Consider the following 15,242-nt stretch of genomic DNA (forward strand, 5'->3'; position numbering starts at 1 on the left):
TTGAAGTTGCAACTGGCCAGCTCTGCACAGCAAGGACACGGCACTCAGCAATAGGGTATCTTGCTGCTCCTCAGTGGTTTAGAGCTGCTGCCTGTTTCACGACGTGTTTATGAAACTGAGATGAGAGGGTTGTAATTACCTGTCCCATGCAGAAGTCACAGGATCTTTTGCTGGATTTTAAAATATCCAAGAGAAATCCTGGAGATAAGAGATAAGTAAGAAGACACATGCCCCTTGGCACTCCAGTGGTAATTTTTAGACTCACTAGAAATTCTCTCTCTCTTTTGATATGCAGATTGAGACAGAGAGAAAGAAAAAAAAAATTAGAGACATATACTTATCCATACATGGAGAACTATAGAGGCTGCCACCTGCTGAGAGGAAAGGGTGGTATTCCAATTGCAAAAGTCCCCAAAAGAAGGGTGGAAATGAAAGCCCTGCAGGGTTTCTCTTTCTGATCTGCTGTCTGTTTTTTCATTGCCCCGTGCAAAGTGGAACAGCTACAGGATGCTAGCTGTGCTCGCCAGGGGACACCAGAGTAATCTGGCCAAAACTGTTTAGTGTAAACTGGCAAATGTTTGTGGAAACGCAAAACTATTTTACAGCAAAACACCAGCCAGAAAATGTTTACTTATTAATAACACAGCTAGTAGCGTTTTAGTGAAGTTTACATGTATAGTGAGAACCCGAGGACTACAGTAAAAAGCATTTACTTTATATAGTTCCAAAACATTAAAAAATTCAGTAGCAGCAGTGCTGTGTCATTTTAGGTCAAAATCCGTTAATGAGTTTGCTGGCTATACCATGTTTATTAGAGGCTGACAGCCTCTTGCAGGGCCCCTGCAGCTAGGCATTCATGGAGCCGTCAGAACTAGGATGCTACCCTCCGGAGCTTGCTCAGACCACTGGTCTCTTCATCTTAGGATAAATTTACTTCTTCACTTTCCAGAATCACTGCTATAATAGAAGAGAATGATTTTTCTAGGATACCCACAAATCATCAAATTATTCTTATTTCTGAAGGTTTGGTGGAACAGAGGAAAGGTCTGAAATTCTCTGGCACTGCAGTCTGCCAAAGGGAGATATGCAGTGTTTTCTTAACAATGTAAGCAGCCACCGGTTTTAACGCTCTACTTAAATGAGCATTTCAAAACCTTGTAATGTTGTAATGAAGAAAAATGCCTGGCAGAACTGTTCCTGGAGGCTGCGCTTTCTGAGAAGATGAAGAAACAGCACCTTGAGGAAAAGATTTTGTTAATGTGCCAACTTTGATGTTTTTGTAAGAGGGGTTTTCATCAGAAGTTGGTGCACAGGAGGAATAATGAACTAAAGAGGCTGTGCTTTCAACAGGGCTTATGCCTGACTCAGGATCTGTCATGGGTAAATTCAGGCTGCTTTGGGTTCAGCTGTTTCATGTTCGATAAACAAAATGCAGGGTTTGCAAACCCTGTAGTATTTTACGCACATTACCAAGCCCCTTTCAGAAACAGATCTTTCTAGATAGGGGACAAGTTTACCTGCAGCAAAGTGGATGTAAATTCATCTGCACCCTGAGCCAAGTTCTGCTGTGCCTCTGAGGCATGTTCTGTCCATCTCTTATCCTGCTGCCCTCCATAACCCTCATCTCTCTGCAGACCTCTGTCCTCCCAGCGCCCTTATCAGTTATGCCCAGGCTGCTATAACCAGATCACATATTTAGATGGGGGACTTTATTATCCTTTGCTATTAAAAGAAGCTTTATTTTGTACAGAGGTGAGTTACCTACTGATACAACCACAGTAAAAGGTAAGTCATGAGTAGAAGTAGGGCCAGGACACAGAAGACGGACAGTGCACAGAGTGGTACAAATGCAGGAGAGGCTGTTGTTACCATAAGGAATTCAGCTGTATCATTCTCCACCTTTGCACCACTGTAGAGAGGCCTCTCAGCCACGTACCTGGCTCATTCATGAAGGTTGCCCACATCACAGCCAGCAGCTCTCATGATATGAAGATGTTTCTCAGCAATGTTCAGCCTTGATCACAAGACCCTCTCTCTACTTTTCTGTCCTGCAAATGCATGCTTCATTGTGTGCATACATACACCTATGTACACACTGCAGCTTACTCAGGAAATAGTTAACTAACTCTTTTGCTAGTAAAAGGCTTTGTAAGCCAGAAACAAAAGGTATTCTGGACCTTTGGGACATCAGGAGAAAAAGCAACAGATATAGGTATGGGAAAAAGCTTCTTAATAAACATAGTGGAAAACATCTCCAGACCTTCTAAAGACCCTATGACCCTTCATAGGCCATCCAACAGTCAGGGATCGGGGCTTGCAGCATCACAGAGAAATATCCATGACAGCTGGGGACTATGAAACCCTAAAAACATTAGAGCAGTCACAGTAGGTCAGACTGAAAGTCCACATAGCCCCGCATCCGGTCTTGACAGTAACTTACAGATGATGTTTAAGGAGACGTAAGAACATGGCACATGTAGCGTGACTTTTCCCCCTTGTATTTTCTGGCAACCAGCAATTAAAGTCTTTCAGAGCCTCCAGAAAGGATTGATCCCAACACCACCTGGCTTTCAGGAGCCTGGAATACCTCCAGCCTCTAGCCCTGACCGTGTCCTCCAACTGCCAAGTCTTTGTGCTATCAAGTATCTAACCCTGCTGTAGGGGACGCAGCTCCAGGTCCTCTGTCATTGTTGCTGTCCATGTGTGTACATTTTGTAATTTCATACCCTGCTTGAGGTAGAACAGCCAGAACCACACACATGCGTAATATGAACTATAAAAGTTCTGTAACAATATTTTCTGTTGTGCCCTTTATTCTCTTTCTACCAGTTGAATCCAGCACCGTGCAGCCCCAGAAGTCCAGCCACATCTAGTCATGAACAACTTCCCGTTTGCCACTTAGCCTTAGTGCTGGGCAAAGGCGCTTTATGGTGACATTGCACATTCCCCTGTCATGCACCATCATCATCTACCTAGTGGGTTAGCAAACAACGGACAGCAAATTTGCAAAGAGCAAAGTCTACATGCAGGAGTTCTCACGTTGGCAGGCCATTGCAGCAAGCTCTTTCCACAGCCTGAGGCAAGTGGCTTTTGATGTAACGGAGGTCTTTCCCTGCCATCCCATCCCTCTGACCCCCAGCACTGCACCCCTGTGCCTGCTTTTTGTTGACCCATCTCCAGAGGTAGGACTAGCTGATTGCTTACATCTTTCTCGTTACCTTCAGATTCAGCCACTCACCAGTCCCTGTTTATATGCCTGACTGCAAAGACCACAAAGTACATCAAGGCTTTCTCCAAGCAAGGAGGCAGAATTTTAAAAAGACACCCATTTGCAGGAGTGGTGGCGTTGCAGGAATGACACCAGTGGGCCCAGGATGTCCTGTGCTTTCTAGGGCACTGTGCAGAACATGCACAGGTTTCCTGAAAACATCCGGGACGGTGCTGGAGCAACACTTGATGGGACAGCTGACCGGAACACGCACTTATCGGCAATCTGTGTTCATGCAGGACATAGTGAAATGAAACCTATGGACATTGATTGCAGAACAAAATGTACTGTACGTGCACTACTCACGCAATCATATGGAGCTCCAGCACAAATGCAAAGCTGAAAATGTAGATAAGCCCCTGAGGGCATTGGTTGAAAACAGTTCAGCCCTTGCATGTGTTTCATGCCGAACCTCATGCTTTGCACGCTAGCTCATGAAGTCGTAGGTCTCAGGTTTTCTAGGTGAGCAAGGTAGCCGTAAGGTACCCAGAGCTCACTGTACAAAAAGCATCCCATTACTACTCAAGTAATAGGAAGACACACTTGTGAAATAAGACCCTGTGACTGTGTTTACTTAGGCAACATCTCCGTGCAAGTATTCATTGATCTGTTGTCCCCGGGGGCCATCCCAGATTGCGTGTCGCCTGCCCTGTTCCGGAAGAATTGCCACACATCGAGAGGCTTCAGCTTGCTTCCTCTTTACAAATTTGATTTTGATAAGTTTGCTGCTCACTTGACAACAAAAAGCTCACCCTGGTTGAACCGGTCCAGTTTTCAACCGGAGTAAGTCAGCAATGCTGGGAAACGAGATGAGAGGAAAGCACCTGGAACTATTAGAATTCGCTTCTGGAAATACGTCCTGGAAGATACCAAGCCAAACGGCCAGTATAATCACCCGTGCCTTAATGTGGCCTGTTGACGTATATTTTCAAATTTTTCTGCAGTCTCTAGGATATAGGAGTTTGCGAATCCTGGCTCAAATTACTAATTATGACATTCTGCAGGACAGCTATTACGACTAACGTTACCTACATGTTTTTTCTCCTAACAAATACGACAAGGAATTTGTTCCACATTGTGGGATGCTTCCAAGCTACATTTCTCCAGTTTTGTTGGATGTGGGAAGTGTTTCCTTTTGATGGCCTCAGTCGTCACTGCCCTCCACACAAAAGTACTGAGAGCCACGACACGGCGCTTAATGTGAATGGCAGGCACATCAATATTGCCCTAAACATGACCCAGAGCTCTTGTTAGCTAGGCTGGGTGGTAGCACGACCTTCTCAACATAACAAGGTATCAAGGCAGAATGTTGGGTTTTTTACAAAAATTGTACACCGAGTTTCCCATATAACATTTCCTTCCAGCAGCTGGAGTTGGAGGAATATGCTCTTCTATAATGATTCCTGCTGGTAAGGTTATGAATATGGAATCAGTGGCTGTGCATCCATCCAAATCTAACTGTGTTGTGAATGCCAGTACAGCAGGAAAGGCAGCTGCAGAAGTGGGGACACAGTGCGATTCACTTACCTCTCCTTTCAGCCCTGGCTCTTCACTCTTCTTCCGCTTCTTTGGGGTTTTTTTAATGGAACGTTCTCTCCACTTTGTCAAGTTTGAATAGTGATACAAAATTAATGTTTTCTAGTGGGTGGTGGTGTATTTTTTTGGTCCGCTGCCAGTTTTCTTTTTGTGAAAGATTTAATCAGCATTTCAACAAAAAGAAGCCATGTATCATTTTTGCCTGGCTCCAAAATAACAGTTCCCTTCCCCATCTGTGATACACAATAAATATTCATTTTATCATGTACCCAGAGGTTTTTCAGCAGCACTAGAGACTGAAACAACTTGAAATATTTTCCCAGTTGAATATTAAAGAAAAAAATACACTTTACACCAAATATGGCCCTACTTATTTCAGAAAAAAAAAAAATCTCAGTTTCATGAAGGTTTTTTTATTCTACAAGGTTAGCAGTGTTCAGTTAAAGTACATTCTTCTTCCTCGGTTCATACAGTACATCTTAGTATCTAGCAGAAGGACAGCTGGTACCCATCTGTCTGTGCACAATGGCACTTACACTGCTAACTTAACTAGCTCTGTTTTTAGCTGCTTGTTCCCCCCTCTCCTTTCACATATCACATGCTGTTCACTTCAAGGATGCCATACTTTCTTTAAATATGTCTCAGATAGATACATCACTTTTTAAAAATAATTCCCAACAGTGATGAAATAAATAAATTTTGGTCCACCGGTTTAATTAAGTCCCAACACACCAGCACAGACTTGAGGGGGAAAATAAGTCCATTCATGTACCCACATACTCGCACAACCTTACGCAAAAAGGTTAGATAGAGATGACCCAAACTCAGACATTTGGCCTAAACAGCCTCAGGCCTGGGGACTGACAAAATCTGAGTCTGACACTGTCTCAGGACTACCTGTCTCAGCACTGCAACGGCCAGAGGGGGAAACCTCAGTCAACCACGGCCAAATGGATTTGCTCAAGTCCAGCTCTTGTTGTGCAGCCTAAACAATTCAGATGTATTTTCCCAGTGAGGAAGAGTCTAGGTCTCTAGACAGGGTTTATTTAGGCAGCATTTTCATTTCCCTGAAATACCTTTTAAATATCATAAGTAAGCTTAATACCAATTTTCTTGCAATAAAAAACAATATAAAACTATAAAAAGTAAAGCAATATAAAAAGTGCAATGTATCTATGTGAAAAGCTACTGACACTTACACTTGTGCTATTTTAAAATTAACTTGTGAAATGATACACTCTCATTTTTACAGTGCTTGAGAAACAACAGACATGCCAGTTACTACACCCCGGAGATCAGAGACTTGGTGGAGAACAAAATACAAGATCATTGTAGCTCAAGGGGATGCCTCTGGTAAACGATAGCAAAATGGACTACAAACCACCTGTTTCAAGTCATGAAGAAATCCAACTACCAATGCATTCTGCCAAAAGGAGGAAGGGTTAGCCCGTGGTTGGGTGCCGTAGTACGCTGTGAACAGCACATCGAGTCAATACATCGAGAGCTCGCCTGCTCTCCTCAGCAAAATTAGGCACCATGCCTTTCCAAACTGGGTGGATCTGACACTCCAATCATACTCACCTGAAGTAGGCTGAAGCTTTTAAGTGTGGTGAAGTGAGAATTTTAATCTCTTAGCAGATGAAGACACCAAAATGGGTTCCTAACACATTTAAATGATAGCACTTAGACAAAACCTTTGGGGTTTTTGGTGTTTGTTTGGTTTTGGGTTTTGTTTTTTTTTTTAAGGGACAGAAAGAAGAATCTAAAGGAGAAATTAAGAGGATGTCTCCAGTCTTACCCAATGTCTCTTTTAGAGGCTGTTCCCCAGCAGCTTCTGCAGGCAGTGCTGTCCCAGCAATCTCAGCAAGTATGAAGGGGAAAATAACAAGGAGGCACAAGCGAGTTTGCAGGGTTAACAGCTCTCTCTTGACATTTTCTGCCACAATACATCTTAAAAACATATAGTAAGGAGATGACTACATTCCATCTAAGGGACTAAGACTGTACATTTAAAAAGTACTGTATTTCTACTGGAAAAGGATTGTTCCCTGCTATCTGTTACTAGGAGTTTACCTGAACTAATCATCAAAGCAGCAGTACAGCAGTGACCTCAAAGGTCCTTCCAGGAAAAGCCTCCCTACTTTAGGAAAACCACAACAGAAACCCCAAGTGCTAGAATTAATTGAACTGCTTTTTAACTGTGGGTAAATGAAGTTTTGTTTTTCTTGGAGGCCTTTTTAGAGCCAGCTTAAATGTTAAAATCTTATGAATCAGAGAATAAATACAGTCATCATTAAAACTTTCCAAGATGAGATTCACAGCCTCTTCATACCCGCATGCTACAAACACCATACACACTGATAACAAAACTGTTCACAGCCTCTTCATACCTGCATGCTACAAACACCATACACACTGATAACAAAACCGCCAGCCCCAAACAACTCTCAAGTCTCCATGGCCTGTGTGAAAACTCTTACTGTGAAATAGCAATGAAACCTTCTTTACCTGAGGTGTGAATCTCTCTCGAGACTGGCTTGAAGATGGCTATCTTAATGTGCTCATCAAAAAAAAAGTGAAAAAAAGAATGTGAAATATTTGCAACATGCAGAGTGGTCAAGATACTGCAAGAAGCAGAATTTGTGCATCGTGACTAGAAGTATTCGTAGGCACAGCATCAGTGTTATTCACCTGACAAAGGCACACTTTAGCCTTTTATCTCTGACCCATTACAACCTCCAAAAATATTTACTGTCACTGCCTCTGCAAACTTCAGATTTTTGAGCATCTCCCAATCTATTCTCGTTGCACAAAACTCCCACAAGAACCTATCCTGTGTGCCAGCAAGCACTTCAGCATGCATGCTGAGAGATACGAGCTCAGCCCAGATCTTACTGGAAGGAAACTGGATGCACTTTTCTGACGGTCACCTCTTCATGAGAATGGTGTTTCTTGGAGTGAGATTAGAACTTGCAAAATGGGCTTGCTTAATAGCACCATATTTCAAATCCAAAAGGAACTTCTAGGCCTTTGCATTTGGTGTTTGAGAAATGCCAGCACAGACAACACATTCCAGAGTAAGTAGTGAAGGCGGCTATTACAAAACTTCATTAGTCAAGCCTCAGAGTTACCCCAGTCAACTTGAAACCAAGTCACGTACTTGAAATTATAGCATTTACTGATCTATATTTTGCAAACAGATGGCCAATTTAGAAGCAAGATTTGGATCTGGCCTGTTCAAAACCTCTTCTGCAGCTTCATCCCTTCATGCAAATACTCTACTATTTGCACAAATTTCTGTATTAGCCCAAAGCTGTTTGATTAAAAGCTAGAGCGTCTGCCCATCTCGGGACAGTTTGCACTGGGATACATGCGCAGTTACACACTGCAGTGCAGAAATGCAATCGCAGTATCACACAGTCGCATCTTTGCTAGAAAGAGCAATAGCTGCACTCACTGAAAAAAATCTCCAGTGTGTTGCTTCAACCCGTTACACTGCAAGACAAACATTGCTTTGGGCAGAAACAGAAGTAGGATAGCTACTTAAGAAAGGAAGGAAGGGCAGACACAGCAGAAAACAAGGAGGAGGGAATGGGACCAATAACACTTCTCCAAATAAGATTGAATTTACAGCTGCTGCAAAAATACAAGCCTCTCAAACTTCTGAGAAGTTAACAAGTCCTGCGGGCCCTACAGGCGTGGTTGCCAGAGGGAAGAAAGCCGCTTCTCCTGCAGCAGATGCAGCCAGGTGTGGGTTGATCCTAAACAACAGGTCTCACCGAGCAGTGGGATCTGCTGCAGGGAGCTTCCCGCAGCTGGTAGCAGCCAGCTTGGCAAGCCCCAAGGTGCAGCACCAGGTGTACAGCCTCCCCAGCCTCCCCAGGCTCTGTGTCCCCCGGCTATGGGGCACAGCCGTGGGCAGCATCCAACCCCAGCTCCTCTGGCGTGCAATCCCTGGCGTCTCTGCTCCCTCTCCCAGGGGTGTCGAGAGAGGAACTTCAGCTCTTGTACATTTGGCCTCGCCGTGCAAACATCTCCCAGATGCTGGGAAATCATGTCTTCCTCCACCCAGTGCTGTTATCGCAAAGGAATGGGAAGAAGACCTAGGAGCCATTTTAGCCATTTCAGCAATGGGAATGAGAACACGATGCTCTCCATGACTAGAAATAAAACTGAAACCAGAAGGGTTGGTTCTATTTATAGAAGTGGGGCAAAAAGAGATCAAGAACTTCACTTTGTTCATTTTTGTGACCTCTCGCTCTTCTTCCTACTCTCCGTGGTGGAGCTGCCAGGGGGAATAGGCACGGCTCACTACAGCCGGCCCTTGGGGTCCCTGGGGCTCTGAGGAGCAAAAGCAGATCCCTCACCCCAGCCTAGGTCACCCACTGTGGCAGTCCCATGTAAAGCGACCACCAAACACACGGGTCTAAGAGCACTTTACCACCTTCCATGAAGAGGGCCAGCAAAGGCCCAGGTGGGCTTGCTGGTGGCGCTCTGTGGCCAGGGGCTGGCCAGCCCCCCATCAGCAGTGGCTCCAAAGGGTCTGGTGAAGGAGGTTTGTCTGTCCTTCAGGAGCAGAAATCTGCAGATCCCAGGCACAGGGATGTTTGTGGGGGCCATCTGCTCCCTTGCCTTGGTGCATCCAGGAACTCGCAGACGGGTTTGGCAGTAGCTGCAGTGCAATCGCTGGCTGCACTGTGGTCACAGGGTGCATAAAAATCAGAGAGCAGAAGATGGACCTCACCACTTTCTACCAGTAGAAGGTAGCTCTCTGTAGCTCATTTGCTCACAGTTCACCTGAACTAACTTTCATCATCCTGAGGTACTTGGAGTGCAGTTGACTTTAGCGATGAGCAGAGATTTCCAGGTTTCTTCTAGTTTACACTCCATCCAAGTTACTGCAGAATCCAGATTCACAGATTTCACTTCCAGACAATATTTCTGACTGGGAAAAACCCATAAGAGAACACTTTAACTGTTAGTTGCTCTCTGGACCCTCTGTTCTGACTGGTCTTTTAGGAACAAATATTCTGCTACAATGAATCTCGGCTGCAAACTGATCCCAGGGGATCAATATATTGGCTCGATCTCAGTTAAGAAACACAGTCGTGAGACATTCTCTGTGAAAGCATGAACAACAGTGCTGAAGAACGCTCTGTTTGATTTGTAGACACATGCACGTGTGCAACAAGGAGCACAGGGGGATCTACTCCTTTTGCCTGCATGCTGCGGCATGAGGGGTTGTGCCCACCTCCCATGTCATCAGTGATGCGATGAATCGCTCTTTAAAAGCCCCCAAGCAGAATTTGTGGAAAAATCTATTTTGCACTGTCTTCACAAAAGAAAGATCAAGGTACGCACCTTGCACTTTTAGGCAGAAAACACATGTTTAAAGGCAGTGAATAAATCATCTTCCAAAGACAAGCTTGAGAAACAGGCACCAGGAATCAGGGCCCCATTGTAGACACTGGTTTTATAGCATAGCGCAATCACCCTTTTTCCTCCTTTTCAGCCTAAACCTCCCTTTGTTCTACTGGGCACATGTTTTTCCTTAGGAAACCACCAGCTTATCTACTCTCTAATTAACAGTCACCTACTGCAAGCTCTCTTTTCCCTCAGTGAGTTGGAGACACGTTCGGCTGAACTCAAAGGACTTGTTCTCCACTTGTGTTTAGCGCACCTGGAGAAGGGCTTGCGTGCTTGGCAGAGTCTCTGAGTTGTTGTTGCTTCCTCCCTCCCCAAATCTCAGTTGTTCTAACAAAAACCATCACTCCGAGGCATCTACCCAAAATACGTGCGACTGGCACTTGTTTGTCCACAAGTCTGCAGCTGAGACCTGCAGGTGCCGTGGCCTGAAGGCAACGAGGGGCTTCTCACCTGAGACAGATAGCAAGGCATGGGGCAGCTCACGAGTGACAACTTTGGCCAACCGGACAAAACATTGCTTCAGTTCGTCATATAAAAAAATCATAGGGGGCTATGCATTTTCTGTCCGAATCTTTTCCCCTTTAACCAGAAAATTAATTTGCCATTTAACTGATACTTCCCATGGGAAAAATGCTAATCTTGTGAAATACACGTACTCTGATCAAGGAAGGTGAGAGGTAAATTTTGCCTGAGGTCAGTTTGACCAAGAGAGAATACTTTGTTTAATCCTACACTCCGAAATACTTAACTGATGCCATACACTTTATACAGCATTTACCTATCAGCACCTTCTCTCACCCAGCACATGGGTTTTTATAGGTACACCCAACCCCTCAAAAAGTCCATGTAACTTGATGTAACACATTTCCTTCGGAGACAAACTTTGAGCTGGACCATGAGAGAAGCTGTCCATTCAAAAAGCACTGCGTATAGGGATGATGGATGAAGGGAGAAACATGAAAATACCTTTAAAATCCAAGTTACAGTTAACAAGATGACATGCTGGTGGTTATTACAGCAAGCAAAATATTACAGTTATTAGAAGTGAAGAAATTAGTTTTAGCCAAATACTGCAATGTTTCACTTTTTGACTTTTCTGAAACAAAATGTTTTTTAAATTCTCTTCCATAAAAAATCCAACCTTTTGTTCCTTATTTCAAGTTAGGACAACAGAAAAAAAAAGCAAGCTTCTAATGCTTCTAACCCTCCCTCACTTTACGGGAATGTAGAGAAGTTCATTAGTATTTGTGAACCATACTAAGTTGGTATAATTTATGAGAAAACGAGCACTTTGGATGACACCAAGTAAGATATACATACGGCTTCAAACTAATTAATGAGGATAAAGAGAGTTTTTGAACACTTATCCCTCCCATGAGGACCATCTGTTGTAGAGTGAGTATGGCACTTCAAGAAAAGTCTATAAATGTAATTAAATGCTGAGCAGTAGTAAGAGATGTCTGCATTAAGTTTGTTAGGAACATTAAACTCTGGTATTTTCTGATTTTTCAGCATTTTTTTAAAAAATCCTTTTCCTAAAAGTTTGTATTACAGCATCAACTGGTTAAGTTACGCAAGGCGGTACACAAACACACGCAATGGATGACAAGCCCTGCACTGAGGAGTTCAGCGTCATGACAAACGTGTTAAAACCTCTGATGGGATTAAGGTACCTAAACCCAAGCATGCAGTTCCCTTCCAGATGTCCAAGGTATCTGAGACACCCCCATCGCCCTGTGTTGGGAACCCCAACACTTCTTTAGCAGCATCCAGGTTTTAGGGACCTGGAGTAATCCCTCTGCAAACACCCCTTGGGTCATTGGTAGAGAGACGGTGCTAGGAGCAAACCTAGACTTCATTTCCTTGCTCCTTTGTGGGGTTACCATGCAATATAGACAAAGTCAACCTCCGTCTGAATTTTGTGTTGTCACTTGTAACATCTGAATTTGTACATTGGTACCAGCAGGGAGTTACTCTCCAGGTGCAAAGTCTTCAGTGCCTTAAGATGGAGAAGAAGGTGGCCCGCTGCCTTTCTGGCTCATCATTTGTAACACCACTGCCATCTCAGGTCTTTGATTTCATGAGCAGGGCTAGTGGTCCTTCACACACCACACCTACTCACGGATCAGCTGCTCACGTGCCACATTTTACAAAGGCTCTTTTAAGGCAAGGTGACATCCATGACTGTTCATCTCGATATTGTGAACTGAAACTTTTCAACAGCTGATTTCCAGGGTCAACCGTCTCAGCACTGTGGATTGAACCAAGAACGCTGTTGGCTGCTGTAAACCGTGCCATCCTTGCTCTGAATTAGAGCCCTGGATTACCAATTTACCAAATCACTTCTTTTTAAGCATGTGAAGAACTCTGTTGAAGCTGATTGCTGGCTTACATGATTGGCAGTAGGCATAGGTTTATGCACTTCACTGAGCCTGAGTTTAAACGATGCCACTGAACAGCTGTGTGACATGGAATAAATCACTTCATAAAAATCCCTGGTGTTTTCACAAGTGTAAAACTGAGATCTGTCCCACTGCCACATTTTGAAAAGCACTAGAAAAATGTTTTTATCTGAATGGCAGATAATAGATGAATTCGTGCTTAACTTGCATTATTCCATTTTAGAAAAATTAGTTTAAAAAAAACCTATCATAGCAGCACTGTAATGATAATTGCAGCTTAATTACCCATAACTGATTCTTTATGCCCTGAAATAATTTATTCTCCTTTTATACTTGTCTCTGATATCCATTAGAGTCATTACAACTGTGAGTCTATAATTACATACTTTGCATTTTAACACTCCCTGCCAGTTTGTGCTCTCTTCTTATCTTTCAGTTAATTCCATTACCTAAACATCGAGAAAATTTCCGTATGAATTTTCCAGAAGTTCTTGTGATCTGATTTGGGTAGGTTTGGGACGTAATGAAGCCCAGTGAGCCAGTTCTTAGGTCAGAGCATCTGTACGTGCACACAAGTCTGGCTCTGCCAGCTGCTCTGCACCACGGTAGGATCCATCGATAGGAAGTCCACATTCAGGTTTGGGACTACATTTAAGCATTAGGTGGAGTTTAGGACACAACTAAGTGCTTGGGAGAATGGAGGTTAGATTATGTCTATGTTACGTTTGAAGTTCAACAAATGCTTAAGCCTGCAGTGGGGTTGACAAGGCTCTTGACAAGGCTCTTCTAGGAGGACCCAGGTCCACTTTCTGCCCCGTGGTACCACCAGTAGGAGACACAGGGTTGCCAAAAGCCGGGACTCCTCCTTGTTGCAAGTCAGCATGCTCTGTGCCATATACATGCAGGTGTATGCTTAGCACCACCGGTGAAAAATTTGGTAAAATCATTGCAAGAAAACAGAAGAGGAAAACGTGAATTCCCTCTATTTCCCTTTCTCACAGGTCTAGCCTTGCTAATGGCTTTCTGTCTGAATTGCCAAAGGTTAATAAGTATGAATATCTGGCCCGGGAGAGCGACCACGTGGGTCACACGCTGTTGCCTTCATCAAACACCAGGGGAGACAGCGGCACCCCGAGGGGGTAAGATGGTTTAATGGCTGAGGTGAAAGATCTCAAACTAAAATCTGTTTTCTTACTCTCTCTCCGACTCACTAAAAGCTCCCAAACACACCATTTACTCTCTTCAGTCTTTCAGCTTTGCCTGTTTGTAAGACTAGACTCTTGCTAACTATACCGACGGGACTCTACCGAAAATTGTCTGTAATCTCCTCGTGACAAGAGCCGAGGCAAGCAGTATTTTACAATCCCTTCACTCCAACAGTTGTTTCACAGCCAGAAAAGCATTTTTTCCATGGCTAACATGGCATGGGAAAAATTGCTTAGAGATGCAAATATTAAAATAAAATGGAAGTGTGGTAATGCCTTTTAATGGACAAATTACGCCGAATGACAAATACGAGGTTGTGCAATAAAAAATTCACACAAGGCGGCAAGTAAAATTTGAGCTGTGTACAGCAGTTGGAACAAATTAATCTGACTTTCCCATGCCACATATTTACCCCATAGAACCACAAGAGCCTGAGAATGAAACGTTAAAGTGAATTTCCTGTTATAATTTAACAAAGGAAAAAAACCCTGTCATTTCCTCAGCTGGAACGGGCATACTTCTATTGAGACAGAGATTTATTTTCTTAAACAACAAAACACCTTCCTCCTTCCTTCTCTCCCCTAGTTTATTATTGTTTAGAACAAGAGTGGGATAAACCAAAGCGATAAGGAGAAGCAGCAAGATGGTTGGTATTTCTAGAGCAGAGTTTTTACCCTTTATCGGACCATACGCTGCGTGGAGCCACATCGTCACAGAGTGAAAATTAAGTGACTGCAATTACCTGATGTTCTCCTTTAATTCCCCCAACCAGTAACCTCTACAGCAGTCGACGTGGCAATACTGGTGCCTGACCCTGCGTTTCCACACCTCCCCGAGCAGCGCCAACACCGCAATGTGTTAAAAGACATCTTTAAAAAGGAGGTTGAGTCGAAAGAAGACAGTTGTTACCAGCTTTCCTGGCTTTAGTGGGTTGGCAATAGGCCAACATCTGGCTGCTGGAGCTCAGCAATGAATTTGCACGTACTGGAAGAGAGCCGCAGCCAACATTTTTACAGCTGCTGGGCGCACACGGCTCTTTGAACTTGTGTCCCTTACATGCACCAAAATAGCCCGGCAGGCAAGGGACGCCCCTCACACGTGTCTGAAATCCTGGCCATAAGGCACATTCCTCATGTGGCAAAACAAGCCTTCTCACAGTTAAATTCCCAGGATTGCTTCCCTGCTGGAATGCCTGTGATGTTAGGGCAAAGTAAAAGCCAGCAGCCAGTACAACAGGCTGGCCATGACAAGTGCTTATGGAATACTGCACAAGCTGATTTTTCTTCAGTGACGTTGGAAGGAAAAAAGCTTCGGGCTGAAATGCTGCAGCGCACAGGTGGGTAACGGCACTGGACACCAAGGTGGAAATGCATTCGCATTACTATTAGCAAATTTGTTGCCTT

The sequence above is a fragment of the Aptenodytes forsteri genome, unplaced genomic scaffold, assembly GCF_000699145.1.
Source record: "Aptenodytes forsteri isolate BGI_AS27 unplaced genomic scaffold, ASM69914v1 Scaffold96, whole genome shotgun sequence".
NCBI lineage: Eukaryota > Metazoa > Chordata > Aves > Sphenisciformes > Spheniscidae > Aptenodytes > Aptenodytes forsteri.